This window comes from Theobroma cacao, chromosome 1, assembly GCF_053813885.1.
Source record: "Theobroma cacao isolate CCN51 chromosome 1, ASM5381388v1, whole genome shotgun sequence".
In the NCBI taxonomy this organism is placed as follows: Eukaryota; Viridiplantae; Streptophyta; class Magnoliopsida; order Malvales; family Malvaceae; genus Theobroma; species Theobroma cacao.
Genome location: NC_142639.1, coordinates 11,131,967 through 11,156,266, shown reverse-complemented (window position 1 = coordinate 11,156,266; position 24,300 = coordinate 11,131,967). Strand labels below are relative to the sequence as shown.

At 29.8% G+C, this 24,300-nt stretch overlaps 1 long non-coding RNA gene and 2 pseudogenes across 3 annotated transcripts; 2 read left to right on the top strand and 1 right to left on the bottom strand.

The window, feature by feature from the left end:
• The first annotated feature begins 3,581 nt into the window (after positions 1 to 3,581).
• LOC148764524 (uncharacterized) lies at positions 3,582 to 4,801 on the top strand. Of its 2 annotated transcripts, XR_016023456.1 has the most exons (3): positions 3,598 to 3,982; positions 4,223 to 4,384; positions 4,499 to 4,801. It is a non-coding gene; the product is annotated as an uncharacterized LOC148764524 (long non-coding RNA). The 2 variants fall into 2 exon arrangements; XR_016023450.1 differs by lacking the exon at positions 4,499 to 4,801 and having other exon boundaries at positions 3,582 to 3,982; positions 4,223 to 4,436.
• A 903-nt stretch (positions 4,802 to 5,704) lies between these two features.
• Positions 5,705 to 7,275, top strand: LOC108660576 (anthocyanidin 3-O-glucosyltransferase 2-like; annotated as a pseudogene).
• Positions 7,276 to 13,192: 5,917 nt separating this feature from the next.
• Positions 13,193 to 15,840, bottom strand: LOC18612271 (zinc transporter 4-like; annotated as a pseudogene). Its single transcript, XR_016026341.1, has 4 exons — positions 15,056 to 15,840; positions 14,701 to 14,840; positions 13,660 to 13,937; positions 13,193 to 13,525 (listed from the first exon to the last, which is right to left on the bottom strand). The product of XR_016026341.1 is annotated as a zinc transporter 4-like (transcript).
• Positions 15,841 to 24,300: the final 8,460 nt, after the last annotated feature.

Sequence of the window (24,300 nt, the reverse complement as noted above, 5' to 3'; positions counted from 1 at the left end):
TAGTGGGGCACCAATAAGCAAAATGTCTTTTATTCTTAATTGTTGATGACAAAGCAACTGGGTTCACTTCCATCTCTTGTTAACCGTACCAGAACAAATGATTCCATTGCATTTTCATTCATGTATGCTACCTAATAATTAAGCCATCACATTTTGCAACCACTAACGCAACATACGATGGAAATAGCATGTTTAATTTCTTTTCCACCTATTCCTAACTCAAGCTTTCTTGGCATCTTCCGGTGCTTTTACCTTCAAGTGAGACTTAGAAGGATCGAAAACTATTTGAAGACAAACTATAAAGCGCAGGAGTTAATTTGTATGGTGATTGGAACCCTTCTTTTTTCACTTCTCATTAACCCAACGACCAACTTTTGATACCATGGACGAGTGGGAAGAATGTAGAGATAAGATTAAAAGTAGATAATTTTCTACCAATTGCTCACGCCCTGCACTTTTTGTACTCAGTCGTCTACTTCCACCCGCACAGCTACTTCAGTCATGTATGTCAAATACTGTGGCTCCAATTGTCATTGGTGGTGGACTCAAGATTTCGTGTTTGGAGCGAAGAGTTGAAGACAATATAAAACAACTTAGATGAAGTAAGTTCATATAAAAATCATACTTACAAATTTTAAAAATCATTCAAAAATCAATCTTAATAATTTACTTAAAAAATTAACCAGTACAATTGTAAATAATTTAATAACGATAATAATCTCAATTTCTAAATAAACTTAATAACAAACAAAAATTAACAAATATAATAACAAAAATCCTAATAGAAAGTCAATCCATTAAAAAATATTAATGGCTATCAATAAATAATTTAATGGGAAGCAATTTTCTAAAATTAATCACAAAAATTAAATACAATATCAATAAACAATTCAATAACAAAGAAATCCCGAATAAAAAAATTTAATTGTTCACAAGAATCCAAGCAAATAAAAAAACACAAATAATTTGTAGAAAAGCAATCAAACAATCCCTAAATAAATAAGTAAGCTTAATCAAACCCTTGTTTTGTTTCTTTTAAAAAAAAATGATGAAGACGGTAAATCTTAAATCAAAATCATTTAGTAGAAATTATTAAATCAAGAAAAAATTTAAAGTTGAAAATATTAAAAATAAAATAAGTAAATATACTAAACTTATCAATTATCATGATATAAAAATTAAATTATAGACTAAAAGTTTTTTGCACAGAAAATGCTGGCAAGCAAAAAATGTATAAAAAAAATTTTATTTCTATAGTATTACGTAAAAAGAAACAAAACAATAGGGGTAGTTGTGAGGTTTTGGAGAAATAGGGTTTGAAAATAATTCTATTACAATAGGTTTTATTTTAGTCTTATTAAAATTAGTTATTAACTAATTATTGTGAGACATCGATCTCACCAAATAAAAAATTATTATAGAGGTAAGATTATAAAATTCTAAAAAAATCAATATGTTAAAAAATTTTAAAATTTATATAAAGGTGAGATTATTAAATTTTAAAAAATAAAAATAGATTATAAAAATTCGCCTCTGATTGTTATCACTCTAATAATTCCCAGGGGTCAACTTGACTTTTCTCCATGAGCTTTCATTTTGTTTTTTTTCTTTTCGTGCAAAGGTTCATAGTTAGCAGATAAAACCTAGTATTAGAACCTGCTATGCATATGCATGGCAAGTTGAGCTAAGCCCCAAAAGGCACGTTTGGTTCGCGGAATAGATAACAATAGAATATAATAGTTATTACGTGAGAATAGAATAAGGTGAGAATAGAATAGAATAAGTATTACTAGTTAGTATGATGAATGGAATAGAGTAGGAATAATTATTATGACTTATTATAGTGTTTAGTTGATAACAATAACTTTGGAATAAGAAAAGAATAGAAAGAAAAAGATAAAAATACCCTTTATTATATATATAATTATTTATTTTTATTTTATTTTTTAAATATTAATAATTTATAATTAATTAAAACATTAATAATTAATAACTTAAATATCAATATTTTAGTATAATTTAATTATTAATATTTTAATTAATAATATTTTATTTATAATTTAATATTATTATGATTAAAATATTAATATTTTTTTATTTATACTCATTAAAAATTTAATATATTAATATATTAATAATTTAATAAATAAAACATTAATAGTTTAAAATATTAATATTATAATATTTTAATCATATTAATATTAATAATGTTTAAATTATATATAAAATATTAATATTTTAAATTTTACAAATAATTTTTTTCTTTTTTATTCTATTTTTTTCTTTTTCTTTTTTTCTTCTTCATTGGTCGGTCGTCGGAAAGGTGACCGGTGTAATAAAACGTCGATCTGGCACACCATGTGGCCAGATCTGGCCACTACGGCGCCAGATCGACGCTTCCCGGTGGCTGGATCTGGCCGTGGAGTGCTAGATCCAACCATGGGATCTGGTTGGGAAGCACCAGATCCGGTGCTTCCTGCTGCCAGATCTGGCCGTTGAGTGCCAGATCTAGCTGGATCTCCTTTTGAATCTTGTCCGATCATATTCGGTCGTGAAACTGCCATCGTCGCTGCCATCAATGTCATCTTCGGTGTTGAGTGCCACTTAGAGAGAGAATGAGAGAGGAAAAAACGTGAGAAGAGAGAGAAAGAAGAAGGGAAAATAAAAAAAAATATTTATAGGTCTAAGGTTGTAATATTTTTAAATTATAAGGGATATTTTAGTCTTATCACATTTTAGAGCTATTCCTTCAATCATGGAATAGCAAAACCCATGGGGAAACTCGAGTATAGTTATGCCTGAGTTTTATCCCATTTTAAAGAATAGTTATTCTTTGTACCAAAGCTGTACCAAACGGAGGTAAGCTATTCCCTTGGGCATAGACAAGGAATAGCTTAGCTATTCCCTATACCAAATGTACAAAAAGACTTTTAATGATTCTAGATTTGTGTCCTTTCATTGGAGACTATTCTGTTACGTCTCAAATACGAGAATGACACCATCATATTACATTGAGACTATATTTCAAAATAATACGAAATAATCCAATTAAGATGAAAAGTAATTGAACAACTAGAAGTTGAAATATCAATTACATGTGGCAAAGTCTTAAAATAGCTAACAATATCTTAACACTAAAATAGACTATTCAAATTATTCTCTTAACTCTCATAATTCTAAAACTCTCAATTCTAGTCATTAGCAAAATTGTAAGTAATGGAATGAGCAAACCTTAAGTCAACAAACATAGCCATACACACTCTACCAAATCAAGCATAATTTTCAATATATCATATAAATCATTCAAGAGTATTTCATTAAATCAAGCTTTCAAAATGATGAAATTCATTATATTCGAAGTAAATAATTTTATAAATTCATACATCATTGATTATCAAATTTCATTTTTGAAATTTCATTTAAGCAAATCATAAATTCAAGCTTTCAAAATCATAAAGTTCATCATATTTAGCTACAATCACTATTATAACCTGTGACATGACCGTATCAACAAATCATTTTCATAATCATTATTAACTATTATAATCCATTAGTAAAGCCTTATGCTAACCACTGTAGCTCGTTAATGGGTCGTATGCTAATTACTATAACTTGTTAACAAAGCCGTGTGCTAACTACTATAACTTGTTAGTAGGGCTGTAGAACTAGTTCTGATGTTGATTATCCTACTTCTCAAGAATCATTTTATAGCTCTTAAAACTTTCTTTAAAGATGATCAAAGATTTCATTTCATTCATAAATCGGCACTTGTCAAGAGACCTTACCTTTGAATTTTAGTAGTTATTGCTTCCACGCTGTTGTCATGATCCTGTTTTCCACATTTGCAGGTATCAAGTTCTAACCTTTAATCCCAAGATTTAACTAAGAACATCAGCTGCCCTTTCTTTGTTTTCTATTGAAATAGAAGAGGGAAAAGCTTCCAATAAAGAGATGTGTTGAGATGGTTATGCCGATCCAAGAGGTAACTAAATGTTTTACTCATTAATACCTGTATATGGAATATGTATTCTTCATTTTCAGCATATGGTAAATTGCTTTCAGTGATTTTTCCTTTTTATATTACAAAAAATAAAATTTTGAATTTTCCATTGATCATAATTTGGCATAGTGGATTAATTTCAATAAATAAGCTATAGTATTTTGGCTATGTGTGTGTGTGTGCGTATGTTCAGGAATTCATTAATTCTTTTATTTTTTGCAGTTGCTTAGGCTGGATGTTGGTGAAACTATATGATAACCTCTAAAGCACATTTGTAACAGTTGAGCAAGATAGATAATTGCTCTGCAGGTTCTCTCATATAGATAGTACATCATTGCAGCTAGTCTAAACCGAAAAGACATTGCCATTTCCTGCTTTCCTTTTGTAACCTTCTTGCTATCATGTTATTTAGTATGAATGAAGTATTTTGAACTAATATACATGGCTAAAACATTTAAACACTAGATCTAAGAGCATGTCTTTTTATTGTTATTACAGTCGAAGTACCAATCATTTGGTGGGGAAAGCAATGCGCAGGAAAGGCGTGTTCTATTTTCTTTGTCTTTCCAGTTTTCATTGGGTGAAGAAGTGTTTCCTATTTGAAAGCTTTTGCTCTGTATAAATTTGTTCAAAATGCAGGAGTACCGCATGCATCTAGTTATTTACCCAAAAGCCACCTTCTTCAAGGACTATACCTATACTATTGTGCCATAACAAGTTTTACTTTTGCAATCAAAGCTTAAGTTTAAATTTTGTAATTTCAACTTGACGTCATTGGAAACTTGGGATTTCGTTTTACAATTTTTTGAAAGAGTCTGATTTCATTGTTATCATCTAAACCCTTACATGATTGTTTATATATAGAGTTGCAGCACAGTATATGACCTATCCCAATTTAATTCTTTGTAGTAATAAACAGTTTGCCATAATAATAGAAAGTGCAAACTTGAAGACGGCATGGAAATCTCCAATCTCCCATTTAGAAATGCACAGTCGCGAAGACTTTTTTTGGTAGCTTTGCCTGCCATGGGAACCATTTTTGTTTGGAGCATTCAGCAATTATAATCTGTGCCAGTTTTGGGAATGTGTCACTATGTGGGTATATGTAACTTCTCTTTGTTGTGAATTAAGAATCCAAAAGTAATTTTTATTTTGGAGAAATGTTGATGGTGAGTTTCAAATGTGCAACATCTGGCATATGTTGCCCTAAGTTGCACTTGGAAAGTGGAGTGATAAACTGGCTAGCATGTTGTAGATATTTCATAGCAAAGCTCAATTTCCCTCAAGATATTCTTTAACTCTATTTCAGGATGCCTTTTCCTCAACTGAATAAAAATCTTGCAATGTTCTTGGGCTCAAAATAACTGGGTAATGGCCTCTCGAGCATTTCTTTTAATCATGTTTCTCAACTAAATAAGCTTTGACGCACCTCAATTATCATATTTAGAAGCATTTCAGATTTTTTTTTTATCTAGTTACGACTTCTAAGTCAATGCATTGGCTTTAGCTACCAGTTCCCCACTAAAAGGGATTCCTTTTTACTTATGGGTCAAGTCTTGAAAAATCTCACACTCGCAACTTCCAAGGCTTATCTAAACCACAAGAATGGATGGATAGCGTACAAATCCAGGTCCATTAAACCCAGCAAAGAAATCACATCACAATCTAACACTCTTCTATTTATTGCCTTGAAAACTACATTACACAGAAACCAAGAGGACCATATTTATCTCATCGTCGCTGTTACGTAACTTTCTGTGCAAACGATGAAGAAGGCAGAGCTAGTATTCGTCCCAACGCTTGGAATGGGCCATTTGGTATCTATTGTGGAATTGGCTAAGCTTTTGGTGGATCTCAATTCCAATCTCTCCATCACCGTCTTCATCATCAAGCTGCCTTACGACCCAAATTTAACAGCTTACATCGACTCTTTCATTGCTGATAATGATACCATCTATACTCGCATTAAATTTATCAACCTCCCTCAAGATGAAACCCAAAAAGGTGTTCCTCCTTACAAGTTCATGACCACTATAATACAAAGCCAGAGGCCCCACATAAAAGAGGCCGTCGCCAAAATAGTTCAGTACTCCAGCTCAGTGCCCCACTCACCTCGACTCGTCGGGTTCGTTATCGACATGTTTTTTACTACTTTGGTAGATTTGGCTAATGAATTTGGTGTTGCTAGTTATGTTTTTTACACCTTGAGTGCAGCTTTTCTTGGCTTCCAATTTTATATGCAAGCTCTTCATGCTGAGCAAAACGTTGACATCACCAAGTTAAAAGGCTCGGACGCTGAGTTCATCGTACCCTCCTCTGTCAACCCAGTTTCTGCTAAATTCTTTCCCATTGTAGTGTTCAGGCCCGAAACTTCAACTATGGTCCACGATATGTCCAAGGAGCTTAGAAAAGTCAAGGGTATCATGGCAAATACATTTTCAGAGCTTGAATCCCATGCAGTCGAGTTCCTTTCTGATGGTAAATACCCGGTTGTTTACCCTGTGGGACCAATATTAAATCTTAAGACTGCAAGTGGGCTTCATCAGAATTCTGATGTCATGAAATGGCTTGATGAACAACCCCTTTCATCTGTCGTGTTTCTCTGCTTTGGGAGCAGGGGGAGCTTTGGTGGGGATCAGGTGAAAGAGATTGCCCGTGCACTGGAGCAGAGTGGACACCGATTTTTGTGGTCCCTACGCCAACCCCCAATCGAAGAAATGATGTTAAGCCCAACTGATTACGAGAACGTGGCAGAGGTATTACCCGAAGGGTTCTTAGAACGGACGGCCACGATTGGTAAGATCATTGGATGGGCCTCGTAAGTGGCCATCTTAGGCCACCCAGCAATTGGAGGGTTCATGTCTCATTGCGGATGGAATTCCACGTTGGAGACTATATGGTTCGGAGTACCAATGGCCACGTGGCCTTTTTACGCAGAGCAACAACTGAATACGTTTCAAATGGTGAAAGAGGTGGGATTAGGGGTGGAGATTAAAATGGATTACAGGAAAGATGTTTTGTTCCTCGATGAGGTAGTGGAAATTGTGAGTGCTGAGAATATAGAGAGAGGAATCAGGTGTCTGATGGAGCAGGATAGCGATGTGAGGAAGATAGCAAAGGAAATGAGTGAACAGAGTAGGAAGTCTTTGATGGATGGTGGATCTTCACACTCCATCTTATGTCGTTTCATCAACGATGTAATTGACAATATGCCATAAAGTATTGAAATGTAAAAATTAATATTGTTATGAATATATGTGTGAATGTTTATAATATCAAGATTCAAGATTTTAGATTAAATCAAACATTTAAGACAGGTCAAATAGTTTAGCAAGTCAAACATAAGAGTTTAATTTAATTTGAACTTTTATATTTTGTATATTCAAATTTGAATGTAAATTAAATCAGATTAATATTAAGATTTAATTCATCCAAATCAAATCCTTTAGTTATATTTTATTTTATAAATTTTATTTAGATAAAAAGTTATTAGCTTGTAAATAAGCTATCACTTTATTTATAAATACACATTTAAATAAGATTTTTTTACTTTGTTAATATTTTTATCAGCACGATTTTTTACTATCTTAAGTTTTGATATCATTTAATTTTCATCATTATCATCTCAAAGTCGAACTTTAATTTCTTTAAGCTTTAATAGTTTTAAAAGAATTTCAATTGTTGGTTTTTGATTTTTGATTTTAATGAATGAGAAAAGTGATTTAATATCTTTTTAGTGTTTTCATATCTGAAAATTAACTTTAATGTGAATTTGCTATTGTGTAGTATATATTATATTTTGTTCCTTAATTTATTAAACGAAATGTGAATATGTAATAATGTAGTATGTATTATATTGGGTCTCTTAATTTATTAAATCAGATTATGGATGTAAATATATAAATAATTATATATTATCTCTTTATTTTGATATTAAAATATAATTTGCTCAATATATGTTTTCTATGTTTTGAATTTCAAATATAATTATGTTCATATATGTAAATCTATCATTGATACTGTAAGATTTTACATAAGACAATTGGAATTGAATATATGAAATTAACTTTATATGATATTTATTTTATAACAAGTCAAAAATAATATACTTTAGGTAATCTGAAAGTACATTTTGTTTTGGATTTCATATTTTTATACTTGAGAAAAATAATGAGCTACTAATAAAAAATCATCAACCTCATCAATTTATTGAAATGAAGGCGACATCATTTAATAATTATGGTCATGGATCTAAAAAGTGTTAGCATAATAATTGTAATTGTAGTGGTTACACTAATCATTAATCTAATAGTAAAAATACATTTAACCACCAAAAGTAGATGAAGACATTTAACCACAAAAGTGGACGAATACATTTAACCACCCGAAATGGATGAACATTGAAAAGATACAAGAAAAAGAAAAAAATAGATAAAATAAAAAGAATATAGAAAATGTTTATCATAGTATGAAAGGTCATTAGTTACGTATTTGTTTTACACTGAAATATCTTATTGAACTTTATCAAGTATCATTGAAAGTTAAGAAGAAAAACTATTTACTGAAACAAATTTTGTTCAAGATGATTTTAACAATAGCCAAATTGATATAACACATCTAGATGTTATGAAAGAAGAATTGATCATCTAATTAGTGATGTAAATATCTAAAAATAAAATTTCTTACTAGTTTATTAATATGCTTTTGTATAACTTTATTATGAAGATATTTTTATATGCTCTCATTACATTTAAATGATACGTTCTTATTAGGTATTTTAATAATAAACTTATATTTATTATTCTCTTAGGTTAACTTACAAGTTTCTTACTATATATCTTATTTTAAAATATGAATATCCATCTGATTAGATCTAAGATCAATGATGCAGATATATGTTGACAGTGCCACAATACATATTATATTTAAAGATAAAAAATATTTTCTTACTTGAAAATGGAAGAAATTGATGTCAATACTATATCTAGTAGTATAAGATTAATTGAAGTTTTGGAAGAGTCAATATTTTATTACCCAAAGGAACAAACTTTATAATTGAAGATGCATTATTTTCAACGAAATCTTAAAGAAATTTATTAAGTTTTAAAGATATTCGTCTAATAGATATCATATTAAGATAACAAATGAAATGGAAACTTAATATCTTTATATTACATTATTATCTAGAGTAAGAAGTGTGTTGAAAAAATTACTGGCTATTTGAATCTAGATTGTATTACAAAATATTAAAATTATTGAAACTCATTTTATAGTTAATTAGAAATTTACTAATGATTTTAATATTTGACATTACTAATTAAGTCATTTCGGATCAATAATGATATGAAAAATTATTGAAAATTCATGTGATCATCTATTGAAAACCTAAAAGATTTTTTAATTTGATGAATTTCCATATGTTGCTTACTTTCAAGCTAAATTAATTATAAGGACATTACTTAAATTTCTTATATTTTTAAAATGTATTCAAAGTGATATATGTAGATCCATATATCTATAATGTAAACTATTTAGATATTTGATATTTAAATTATTTTCGAGGCGTAAAACTTAGATAGGTTTCCCAAGCAGGGGAGAGCAAACTCCTATGGCTACAGCAAGAATCGAAGTTATAGCAGCCATCTTGTATTTGAGCACTACTTGTTGCGAACTTCATCTTTAGGTTCACACGTACACTCCTATCGTGCTATGGAAGGGAGTAGGATGAAAAGAAAGTAAAGGAATGTCAAGAGCTGGGTTTACTTATCTAGAACAATCCATTTGGAATTGTACGGGGAATTGCTCATCTTTTAAAAAAATTACTCACAATCCGAAGCAAACAAGTTCATCGTGTTTTTTGGGGTTTAGGGTCTGCTGCTTCTTCTCCATTTTGCTAAAGTCGCTCCTTCTTCTTCTAGCTCTACTTTTTTATCATCTGAAATTGTGGGTTGAAATCTCCCATTCTTCTTTTTCCTTTTTTTTTTTATTTTCTTCTTGTATTCTTTAATCTGACTTTTTTCTATTAATTTGAGTTTTTTTTCATATTTATATTTTAGGATTTATCAGTGAAATAATTTGGCCCTTGATTTGCAAGAGAGGAGGAGGAGTAGAGGGTTCATGGGGGCCAGGAGGTGGAACAGGCTAAGGAAACCTAATATCTGGCTGATGGTGATGGTGCTGGTGCTAGTTATGTGGAGGAGGCGGAGGAGGGTAGTTGGCTACTCCTTGGAAAGTTTCATACTGATGGTGCTGGTGATCTACAACTACAGCTCTGTTTTTCTCTTCACCACTCATTTTCTCCTTTGTCTTTGTGGTTTGGGGAGTTCTTGGTTATGAATCGGGAACTGCTTATGGTGATGAATCAGCTAGAAAAGAGAAAAAATAAATATGAAAAACAAAAAATGGTTACTTTGATATTAAAAATTTAAAATAAAATATACAATATAAGAAATTATATTAAAAATAAAAATAAATATATACTTGTAATAAGAAATGAAAAATAAAATATATTTAATTAAAAATATATTTAAAAAATGGCATTATATAAAAATTAACAATAAAAAAACATGTTAAACTTGTATTTTAATATATAAGGGTAGTTTTGAAAATTAACATTACATACCATGTACAGTACTTGTAAAACAAACACTGCAATGTTATCTTTTCTGCATTTTAATCATTACATTACTTATATACCCAACACTATAATATTATTTTTCGTGCAATCACATTACTTGTAATCACATTATATTATAAAATATCGAACGCTAGATTAATTTGTTTTCATTCTCACAGTACTTCTGTATTGAATTAGATATCTTAATAAGAGCTGGGAGGATGCAATTGTTTCTCTTGGCTGGTTCTATAATTGTGAGGTTGGGCTGAACTTTGTTTAAGACTCCAACTTCTCCCAATGATTCCCAAAATTGGGCCCTATTGGTATTGGGTTTTTTTTTTTTCTTTTACTTTATGCACTTTACAAAGCTCATAGTTATTTGAATTATGACTAAAAGCAATAAAATTACATATTTTTCTTTTTTACAAAAACTAATTAAATATTTAAACTTGACTTGAAGTTGACAGTGGACAAGCTAATAAAAAACAAATATAATAACAAAAATTCTAATAAAAAGTCAATCCATTAAAAAATATTAGTGGCTATCAATAAATAATTTAATGGGAAGCAATTTCTTAAAATTAATCACAAAAATTAAATACAATATCAATAAACAATTCCATAGCAAAGCAATTCTGAATAAAAAAATTAATTATTCATAAGAATTCAAGAAAATAAAAAAACACAAATAATTTGTAGGAAAGCAATCAAACAATCCCTAAATAAATAAGTAAGCTTAATCAAATCCTTGTTTTATTGCTTTCAAAAAAAAATGATGAAAACGGTAAATCTTAAATCAAAATCATTAAGTAGAAATTATTAAATCAAGAAAAAAATTTAAAGTTGAAAATATTAAAAATAAAATATGTAAATATACTAAACTTATCAATGATCATGATAAAAAAATTAAATTACCGAATAAAAGTTTTCTCCACAGAGAATGCTAGTAAGCAAAAATGTATATAAAAAAAATTATTTCTATAGTATTTGGTAAAAAGAAACAAGAACAATAGGGGTGGTTGTGAGGTTTTGAGAAATAGGGTTTGGAAATAATTCTATTACAATAAGTTTTAATTTAGTCTTATTAAAATTAGTTGTTAACTAATTATTATGGGACATCTCACCAAACAAAAAAATATTATAGAAACAAAATTATAAAATTCTAAAAAAATAAAAATATGTTAAAAAAATTTTAAAATTTTTATAAAAGTGAAATTATTAAATTTTAAAAAATAAAAATAAATTATAAAAATTCACCTCTGATTGTCATCACTCTAATAATTCCCTGGGTCAACTTGACTGTTCTCCATGGCTTTCATTTTGTTTCTTTTCGTGCAGAGGTGAATTGCTGACAGTGTTCAAGGTTGTTGACTATAACACTATCGAAAGTCTTTGGCTGAAAGTTGCAGGCTGAAAAAAGGTGGCAGTCCAGCAAGCCAAGAACCCAAACTCCCTCAAAGTCCAGTACAGACTATCAAACAAACCCAGATAGAAGTGTCGCTCCCTGAAACCCCGATATAGACTCTCAGACAAACCCAGATGGCAGTGCCACCATCTCGAACGAATGCACAAGTAACAAAGGAACTATTTCCGGCGAAATCACCAAGAAAAAAAAATCAAAACTGAGTAGGTAAATTATATTAATGAATGTACTTGCTATTAAGATAACAATAAAATAACACAGAATATACTAATCATATTTTGTAACATTATTTCAACAGTACCCCCAAGAAACTGGCAAGAAGGGTTGGCATGCCAAGAATGGTCTTATGAAAGTTAGAGCAGGTAATTTTGACCACGGTTGGAGCATGTTTTTTTGTAGCTCCATAGTATCACGACATCTATGGTAAAAATGACTAGACAATGGAACAGAAATGTGATTTTCTACGGGACAACTGTCATATTGTTCTGACCAGACAAACTATATCTTTTTGACATTGCATTGTATAGAGAACTTATGGCTCACTATCAGGACATTCTTTTTGTAAGTTCATGTCAACTTCATTCTGTAAATCAATGGTGCAGTAAACCAGGTTAATTATACAGACAAGTTATGCAGGAGTATTTGGAAGATGTGTTTCAAGCTCTCCTTTAAACTCTCCTATCGATGAATGCTTTTGTACAACAGTCTAAGATATATACAATGTTTATAAATCATATGACCAAATGTAGCTCTGTATTGAAGGTGTATTAAATATTACTAGTTCTTATTTTGATTGTTTGCTCATTACATGCTACTCGATACATTTACCGTTGTTTTCCCAGGCTTCTGATACAGTTTTATAATTAGTTTACTTTATACCAGAGTTGAATTTCTGCATATATAACTATTCAAATAATTGTATAGTCTCTTACTGTATAAGCTTTTGTAAATGAAATGTTTCATATGAAACGTTTATTGTGTAAACAATATCATTCTTTACACAAGTTTTCATGATGATATAAACAAGCAACATCTCTCATCCCGTGTTCTGTTTGTTCATCACTCGACAGCTAAAATAATGCTGTTTCAAAACAGTTGAATTAAACAATCATTAACATATATTATAATATATTTAAATAACTTTCACCAATTAATTAACCCGCAGCAACGGTTCTGGTCTTCTACCTGGCAGTATATAATCTCATCCCTTAGACATCCGCCAACATTTTTCCTTATGAAAATCTTCTTCTTTTTATATATACTTCCTTTTCCTTAATTTCCACCAGATTCAAACAATAATTCTTTTTATACAATTTTTCAAAGTAGTACAAAATACTGGAACAAGCCCGTCATTGTCGGTTTACCTTTCCCATGATAATAATGATAGCTAAGCCACTTCCATTGCATGTAATCCAAGCCAACAGTACCTTGTGTTTGTTAGTCCTTGAATAAATCTGCCGGTTTTGTAATTTATGTACAATTTTATCTGCAAAAAGGTGAGATGCAACTCTGTGTTTTGAGCAAAATCTTACATTGTGAAATGTAGGCAAAATTATATAATAAATTCGTGTTAAAATAAACAAAAGGAAGAAGTTGCATATCACAGCTTTAAACCCATACAGCCAGGAGACCAAGAAGAAGAGCAACACGGCTCCTACTTGAAGCATTCCATTGTTTTGCAATTTTGGGTTCATAAAATCAGCAGCAAGAAGATCGACCAGCGCCATATATATTAAGATTCCTGCTGATGCCTCGTTGAAGATCCCTTCAACGATAAGAGCTTTTGGGCTGCTCTCATGATACATACTTGATATCCCTATTCCTATGGCAATGCCAACTGGGGTTGTAAGAGAGAAAAAGAGTGCCATGATTGCAACAGAGCGAGACTTGACTTGTGCCTACAAAAACATTACAGAGTAATTAAAACAAACTCATACACCTATCATTTTGTCTATTTACATAATTAATACTATGAGAATTAATTCGGCAACTTAAAATATGCATCATAGACACACAAGAAAGAAAGAGAAAATACTTCAGGGTTGATTCAATTCCTTGTGCTTCATTCAAAATAAGTTTCTATTTTCATTTTGAAAGGCAATTTAATTTCATAATTAAATAGCAGCTTTACAAAAAACTACCATTTCATGGTAATTGTAACAGACGCTGGACCTGCGGTACCATGACAAACGTACTTACAAAACACAAAATAGCTTCTCACATCAGGTTGCCTGTGAGATCAGGATAACCCTATCCCATTCCTATCCACATATCATGGCAACCGTATGCCCCTGTGATTCTATCATCTATGCAGAACTGATAAAAAACCCTATACACTCTCCAACATGTGACAGGTCATTCATTTACAAAAGAAGCAACAGCACAATTTGTTTCAAAGTGTTCCCAGCAAACTATTTGATTATCACTTAGAATAATAAATACTGTCCCAAAAATTAGATAAAGGAGGCTGCAATTCTCTTTTTTCCAGAAAGAGACCCTCAAAAAAGAAGAGTTAGAAAAACCAAATATGAATTTAAAGGTCTTGATTACTTCGAAATACTACCGTTTTAGCAGAACATCATCAACCATGTGCAACAAAGTTTGATAGAAATTGACTAAGGTTAACTGAAAATCTTAAAACATAGGATTAAGATATATTACCTGTGAAATACATCCGCCAAGTCCCATACCCTCAAAGAACTGTTGAAAGGTCAGTGCAGCCACCAAAGGCTTTATAGTCTTTGGACTTTCAGAAGCACCCAAAGATATCCCTAGTGCACCACAATCCCCAACTCCAAAACCTACAAAACATATATATATATATTGTCAAAATTAATACTAATAATCTCAGATTAATTTCTATATATTGAAATTTGATCAAATATCAGTCTGATGACTATTCATATCTTAAGGCTCAAGCCAAAGAATAGAATTTAAAATTACTTCCACCAATTTCCTGCAATATGATTTACTAAACAGGAAAAGCTTAGACATCTTTAGTTTAAACAAAAATTACCTGAGATACTTCTCGATGTCGAAGAAGCTCAGATATACCGGAGCCATCAGCCAAAGAAGCCGGGTCATGAGTATGGCCATGAGTTGCATGGATATGAACATGTACGTGACTTTCATGTTCCCCTGTTTTCTCTTCATCACCGTCTATCTGTTGGGTCATATTAGAGTGAGACTGGGTATAGTGAGAAGTAGCAGATACATCAACCATCAATGTAGCAATCGCAGAAGCCATAGCCACCAATCCGGCGAACGGAAACTTTAGACAAAGAGATGTCAAGCTCTCAGTAGCATCAGGAAGAACGTGGATAAACCCTGTCGACAATATCACACCGGCTGCAAGGGCTTTGGTTATGAAGAATAAATTCGTTTCGGGACGTAAAGCCTTGATAGTTTTTCCAAGCAGGGGAAAGCAAACTCCTATGGCTCCAGCAACAAGAATCGAAGCTATAGCAGCCATCTTGTATTTGAGCGCTAGAGGCTTATTGCGATCTTTATCTTCAGGTTCACGTGTACACTCCCCTCGTGCTATGGAAGGGAGTAGGATGAAAAGAAAGCAAAGCAATGTCAAGAGCTGGGTTTGCTTAAAGTTGATCATTGTTGGAACTGAAAACAGAATTCTAAGTAAAAGAAAGTACTGAAGACAGAGTGAATAAGGAAGTGTTGTTTATATAGAAGAACTAGGCAAAAGTCTAATGAATTGATGACCGAGGCAGGAAGGTATGGTCTACTCATTGTGAAGAATGAACCCTCTGTGGCATTTTCTTTGTAAATTATGGAAAATAATGAGCTCATCTTTCAATAGATTAACTGCAATTTAAAAGGATCTATAACATATATATAAGGAAGACCCAAAGGGGTTTTCTCATTTAGCCACGTGGAAGATGAGGAAAAAAGAGAAAAAAGAAAGAAAAAGAGAGGTAGAAAGAGAAAGAAAAAAACAGATAGAAAGAGGCCCGCCGCAAAGCACGGGTCATGGTCTAATTTTCTAAATTAAAACAACCATTAAGAAGTAAATTTAACGCTTTCCCATTGTCCACGCCAAGCTTAAATTGGTAAAATTCAAACAAAATGGAGATATTCTTTAAACATTTTTTATATTGACATAATATTTTAAAAAAACCGTTAAAATATATAAAAAAAATTTAAATAAGGTTATATAAATTTATTGTATTCAATCAAATTTTTATAATTTTATTTTGAGTCAAATAAGTCTTCATATTTTTATTTGAGTCAAATAAGTCTTTATGACTAATTTTTGACCTAGTTAAAATGTCATTTATCTTTCTATGTAGTATGATACTGATGTGACATATTAATATATTATAATTAATGATGATGTAATATATTGACATATCAATCAAATTCTTATAATTTTATTTTGAGTCAAATAAGTCTTCATATTTTTATTTTGAGTCAAATAAGTATTTATGAATAATTTTTGACCTAGTTAAAATGTTATTTATCTTTCTATATAATATGATACTGATGTGACATATTAATATATTATAATTAATGATGATGTAACATATTGACATATCATAATTAATGATAACATAACATGTTAATTTGACATGATAACATGATCATATAACTTTTTTATCATCGACATCAATGTAATATTAGCATCATGTGAAAAGAAAAAGACAAGTGGCATTTTGACTAATGGTAATTAATTAATCATTCGTTATAAGAGCTTTGTTTGGTCAAAAATAAAAATATAGAAACTTGATTGAATGCAGTAAAAAAATAAGTACTTATTTGAATTTTCTTAAATAATTTATAAACTTATTTAGGCATTATGCCTTTTTTTATTTTTATTTTTTGAAAAATAGTGATCTACTATGCAAATTAAATTCCTCATACCATATTCCTCCTAAGGCATCTATCTCTTCATTTCCTTACAAAAAAAAGAAAGGGAAATTTGTGCCTTCTTAATTATTATTCCCTTTCAACATTCATACTTCGCATTATATACCAAGAAATAGCCAATCGATTTTTATTTATCTTTCTCCTTTATTATTATAAATAATGATTGCAATATTTACTTTGCAAATGATAAGAAATTTTTTTTTGGTTTGTTCAAACAAAAAATAAACATGGGCTAATCACTAATCACCCAAAAAAGTAATCATTTGTCAATCCTATTTAGTGCTCAAACTAATCAAATGTATGTTTGTTTCATGTTTGGTCAGAAGCTGCCCATGTTCTTTCAAACTATGCAAAAAGGGGCTTTGCATTTCTCTAAAGAATCTCCTGGCTTCTAGTATCGCATCATTCTGCTAGGAGCTAAGCGTGCCTCATGCTTTCCCCTTCCTTTGCGTGCACACAAAAACAAATATAAACAAAAAAGATAGAAAAAGCCTGGTATCTTTGCAAATGATTTAAGTTAAGAAATCAATTTATCTATTTGGGTGTTATTTTATTTTCCAAGTGTGAAGAAAGCTGGGATCTTTGAGGTGTTTCTTTGTCAAAGGCCTCTTCTTTTTTTTTAATTTTCAATAGAAATGGGCTTTTGGGTTTTTAGTCTTTAGGGTCAAAGATTTTTTTTTTTTTTGGAATGAAAAAATTGTTTCTTTCTTATTTTCCCTTTTCTGTATTTGAAAGTTTGAAAATGGGTTGGTGTTGTTTTATTGTCCTTGTTTTTGTGTGCTTTAGAAAGATGCATGAAGGAAAAAGGAACTCATTATGGCTGATGGGGTCAGCCTGTGAGTTGTGATCAGTATGAACAAAAAATTGATCTATTAATACTATTCAACATTATTACTTTATTTTGATTATTAAAAAAAAAAGAAAATGTAAAATTAAGTGTGTGTTTTATAAGATTTTCAATGATTTAATTTTTCAATTGATCTATTAAATGTGTGTTTTACTGAATTAATTAAATAAAATTAGGATAAAATTGATTATATATATATATATATATATATAAATATATTGAACAAAAATTCCATTAAGCTCAGCTGCTTAGGTCAACTACTCAAATATTTGAACTTGACTTCAAGTTGATAGTGGACAAACCAAATCTAAGTAACTAGTAAAGTAACTGAAATTCTTTACTTATTGTATAGTTCTTTTTTTAAAGAAGAATATTGCATCGATTTTAATATTTTGACCTAAATCTCAAATTCAGAGTCTAACAATTTAGTGAGGCACCAATAAGCGAAATGTCTTTTATACTTAATTGTTGATGAAATGGCCCCTGGGTTCACTTCCATATCTTGTTAACCAGTAAGAGAACAAATGATTCCATTGCCTTTTCATTCATGTATGCCACCTAATAATTAAGCTATCACATTTTGCAACCACTAACGTCACATATATTAAAAAGGATAAATATAGTACATTTAATTTCTTTTCCACCTATTCCTAACTCAAGCTTTCTCGGCATCTTCCAATACTTCCACCCTTAAGGGAGACTTAGAAGGATCGAAAACTATCTGGAGACAAATTATAAAGCGCAGAGGTTAGCATTGAGATTGGAACCCTTCGTTTTCACTTTTCATTAACCCAATGACCTACTTTTGATACCATGGACGAGTGGGAGGAACGTAGATATAAGATTGAAAGTAGATATTTTTTACAAAGTGTCTACTTCCACTTGCGCAGCAACTTCAGTCATGTATAATTTTATGTTTCATCAAATATGGTGGCTTCAATTATCATCACTCGAACAATTACCTGATGTCGACTTGACTTTTCCCCATGAGCTTTCGTTTTATTTCTTTCTTTTCTTTTCGTGCACAGGTTGTTAGCTAGCGGATAAAACCTAGTGCTAGATATCGCTATGCATATACATGGCAAGTTGACTTTTACTGATTCCGGATTCTTGTCCATTCATTGGTGACTTTTTTTTTTTTTTTTGTCTTGAATAAATGACACCAAGGCGGCTTAATAAATTCAAAAATCTAAAATAAAATATTCAATGAGATCTTTTTTTTATTAAAATTAAAAAAATTATTAAATTTTTATTCTTTCAGTTTTTTGAGATGTAAAATTTTTATATTTTTTAAATAACTAATACAAAATCAACAATCAAAATTTTTAATTCAAATAAATCAACTATCACATAAAATAAATGTAATATAACAATATAATATAAATTAAAAATTAAAGTAAAAAAGTTTATAAATATTAGAACAATAGTACCTAATTATTGAATACTTATTGCAAACTGTAAATGAGGTTTACGACTTTATAAAAATAATAACATAACGGACTTCTTATGTATTTTTTGGAAGAAAATTGAAGTTAAAGGAAAAAGGAAGAAAGAGCAAATGAGAAAAGAAGAATTTAAAAGTAGATATTATACATTGAAAAAGAAATAATTGGTTTTATATATAAGAGAAAAATAGTTGTTAGAAATCATTAAATATGTTGATTGAAAATAGAAAAAATAAGTAAGAAAAAAATAGTTATTGGAGATAAATACATATGACTGTTAGTTGATTGAAAATAATATAGTATTTGAGAAATTAGAAAGTGATAGAAAATTGAGATTTACTAGACACATAATCAAGGAAGTAAGAAAACAAATAATTTTATTAATTATTTTTTTTAACTTTTATATATTTTTAGTATAATAAATTATATTATAAAATTATAAAGCCTCTCCAAATTGGAGGCCTAAAGCCCTTGCTTGGGTGGCTTTACCCAAGGGCTAGCCCTGCGTGACACGACCATGTTATCTTGAGACTAAGCTCCAAAATAGTATGAAGCATTGCTATCTTTCATTTTTATTAAAATCCTTAAATGAAGTCATATCAATAATTTTATTCTTACATTTTTCTCTATGTAATTATTACAATTCAACTAAGATGAAAATTAATTGAACAATAAACTAAAATATCAATTACATGTGGTAAAGTCTCAAGATAGTTAATAATGTCTTAACACTAAAATAGACTGCTCAAATTGTTTTATTAGCTCTCATCTCTAGTCATTTACAAAATTGTAAGTAAAGGAATGAGCAAACCATGACTCAACAAGTATAGCCACACACACCTTACTGGATCAAGCATTGTTTTCAATTTATCATATGCATCATTCAAAGGTATTTCACTAAATCATGCTTTCAAAATAATCAGATTCATTATATTCAAAGTTAATAATTTCATAAGTTCATAAATAATTTATCATCAAATATCATTCTTGAAATATCGTTCAAGCAAATCAAAGAGTAATTCAATCTTTCAAAATTGTAAAGTTCATCATCTTTAGCTACAATCACTATTACAAATCATTCTTATGATTATTACTAACTATTGTAACCCATTAATAGGGCCTTATGCTAACTACTGTAACCTGTTAGTAGGGTCATATGTTAACTACTATAACCTATTAGCAAAGCCGTAGAACTAGTTTTGGTGTTCTCACTTCCCAGGGATCATTTCTTAGCTCTTAAAACATTCTTTAAAGATGATTAAAGATTTCATTTCTTTCATAAATTAATACTCGTTAATAAACCAAAACATTCATAAAACAATGTTCATCATATGAATAAACCAAATTATTAGGAAATCAATGTTCATCATTTGAATAAGTCCAAAACAGAAAATAATCTTATGCTTAACCTTATTTTCATATACTGAAAGTAATGAAATAAAATGTTCAATTCTTTAAAGAAATATATATATATATACACACCATAGTTTCGAAACAAGTAAAGTGTGTGAGGGTATATTTACCTCTTTTCGTTCTAACAAACTCGCTTTCTCCCAAAATAATCAAAAGTCTAATAATAATCATTTGAACATATTAGCAAAAATCTAATTCTCTAAAATCTATTTATCACTTGCAATTACATAAAATAATCCAAACTCTCTTAATAAAAAATCTAGACAGCTTGCACATCATTCACTAAAATAACCATATCTTAAGCTATGAAACTCGAAATTGGGATTGGTTTAATGAGTGGGAAACTAGATTTAATAAGGTTTCTATCTATATAAATCTCAACACTTAGTTCACTATAAGAAAAGTGCAAAATATTTTTGAAATTGCCTCTAACGTTGTTGCTAGGTAGTTTGCACTGTCTTTACAATAAAAATAAATCATATCTTTACACAGAAAACTTGGAATCCACTTCCATTTAGTTCATTAAAAATAGACTCATATAGCTTTCCAACCATATATAATTCAAATAGCAAAACTTCCATAAATCATTATAGAACCAAACTTATACAAAGCTCGATTCTTATAGCATATTTCCTTTTCAAGTTTAATCCAAATCCTTCTAAATCAATCAATTATTTTTCTTCAATTTAAAAAAGGTTTTTTTTACTCACCTTATAATGATGAATTTAGCAAATTACCTTTAATTTTTATTCTCCAAACTTGCTCTTGAAAATTCCCAAATCATACCAAAGAGAGATTTTTGTGAAATTCACTTTAAAACATATGTTTTCTCAAGCAAATGAAAGTGGCTGCTAAACTTAAGTGAGCTATTTATATTAACCCTAGTTTATATTCTAATAAATCCTAACTATAAGACTATGGTTTGGATCTAATTATTTTTAATTAACTTGAAAAGCCTATTTGTCACACTCTGATACAATATAGATACATTAGTCTAAATGTCATTTAGGCCAACGTACTACACTTTTTCTGTTTAGCATGGGGGGAACACAAAAAGCCTTATTCAAATTATTAACACCGCAACATTTTTGAGCTTTTATTACATAATTTTAGCTGCATTTATTTTATTGTAACTAAATTTATCATATAACACTTAAAACATTTCCATTTAGTTACACTATTTAAAGTGTAATCACATAGAACAAATTAAAACAAACTAAATCAAATTAAGAAGAAAGAAGGCCACCAAATAGAAAAAGATTAAAAGGATAGAAGACCACAAAATAGAGGAAATCATGGCCCATTAAACATCGTAGAAAAAACCCTTATCTCTTACGTTCAATTCTTTTCTTTTTGGAAAATCACTCTCAGTTTATACCTCTTTCTTTCAATCTCAGATCAATTATCTTCTTTTACTATATTTCTCATCAAAAATTTTCAAATTTTTTTCTTTAAATTTTTTTTAAGATAGGTAATTTCTCTTTTTCTCGATTCATCAATTCTCTTTCACTCTTTGTTCATTTTTTCCATTTGGCTACTAAGAAAATTCTAGGTGGGCATGGATCGAAAGAAATCCTCAAAGATTTTCTCAACTTTTTTGATTTTATGTTATTTTTATTCGTTCTTCTTTCAAATTTATATGAAATTTGAATTTTGAGAGTTTTATGAAATTTGAATTTTGAGAGTTTTGAATGAATGCTAAATAGAGTTTTTATTGTGTAAGTTTCAGGTATTTGTTCATATAATCTTTTATTCAGGTTCTCACTCTCTTTCTCGTCACATTTTCTTTTTATTGTGAGCATGATTTATGTAAATCAAGTTTATATTAGGGCTTCTTAAAATACTAATTAAAGATTCTAAATGCAAATTAGAGTTTCTTAGGAAAAGATATCAAGATATAGCACTATTTAATTTCTTCACGAGCCTCATGAATGGGGATTGCCTACCCAATTGTAATAGATGTATGTATTTTGTGATTTTAAAGTCTATGATGAAAAAAAACTAACATAGCCACATATTAATTTGTTGGCATTCTTTTTCCTCTTATTAGGTTGTTGAGAACTTTTAGAACTTATGTCACAGTATTTGATATTGTTCACGTAAAATTTTGGGTTTTTTTTTTCCTTAAAAAACTTTGGTTGCCAAATTTACATCTTGGTTTCAGTTTGATTGTTATTATTGAACCCCCAATGCCCTGTTTATATTCATTCAGTTTGTTTATGTACTATTGGTCCAATAGAGAGCTTGTTTCAATACTTAGACCCTTAAAATGTTGAATGGCCATAAAGATTGACTATTTATATAATTGTTGATCGCCATTATCATGAACTAGTTTCGATTTATTCGGTCAATATTGGTAGTTGGGATTTTCAATAACTAAATGTAGGAACATCAAAAATCAAAAGCAACAACTGTATAATTGACAATCATGAAGGGTTCAAATGTGCATTGAATTCTATTGCATCTCAAGTTGATTATCCTATGTTGTTTCATTTTGCATAGCAGTCTTGAAGGGTTGAAAGACATTCAGTTTGATATTAATTTGGAAATCTTATTTTAGCAGTTAGCCTTTTATTTTCTTTTATATTGTAGGGTATGGAGAGAGTAGAAGAGGACCCATGCCTTGACACTTCTATTAATGATGAAGATTAATCGAATCTGATGGATGCAAATGAAGAGCAAAAGTTTGAGGTTCTTTTATTTCTTCTTGCTTGTTTCTTTAATGCTGCTTTGGATTTAAACTGATGGTTAAACTTTAATAATTGTACCATAGAGTTTTTTGACTATATAAGCACCTTTGTAAGAATTCTTTTCTTTGATGACTACCTAAGTTCTTACCTTTTCATAATGATCGAGATGTTTGATATCTTCAATTAGGGTATTAATTATGTCTATGTGCTAATCTATGTAAAATTTTTGGAGGAGTAAATAGCGCTATACATTTTACTACTTTAGGTGATAACTTTATGATATAGAGTTATTTGAGCCTAATTTTAATAGTAATTTAGTTTAGTTCTTGTAGTAATGCATAGAAATTAGTGGATTTTATTTAATTATTTTAAATTAGTTATTTTAGATGATTCAATCTAATCTTAATTATTTTTATGCTTAATTTGGTGTTAATATGATTAAGATAGGTTGTTATTGATTTTTTTGTGCTTTTGTAGGTATTTGATGAAAGAAGAATTTTAGTAAAATTTATGTCTATGTGCTAATCTATGTAACATTTTTGGAGTAGTAAATAACGCTATACATTTTACTACTTTAGGTGATAACTTTATGATATAAAGTTATTTGAACTTAATTTTAATAGTAATTTAGTTTAGTTCTTGTAGTAATGCATAAAATTAGTAGATTTTATTTAATTATTTTAAATTAGTTATTTTAGATGATTCAATCTAATCTTAATTAATTTTATACTTAATTTGGTGTTAATATGGTTAAGATAGGTTGTTATTGATTTATTTGTGCTTTTGTAGGTATTTGATGAAAGAAGAATTTTAGTGGAAGAAGAATAGTTATTTCAAGGTACAAACTTGCATTGCATATGTTTCGGTATTTTGGCTATAACTTTTTCTGCAGAGTCTCGAATGAAATAATTCTTAGACCATTGGAAAGATAACAGAAAAATCTACAACTTTCATATTTATCACTCACCCAGTTCAGTCTAGA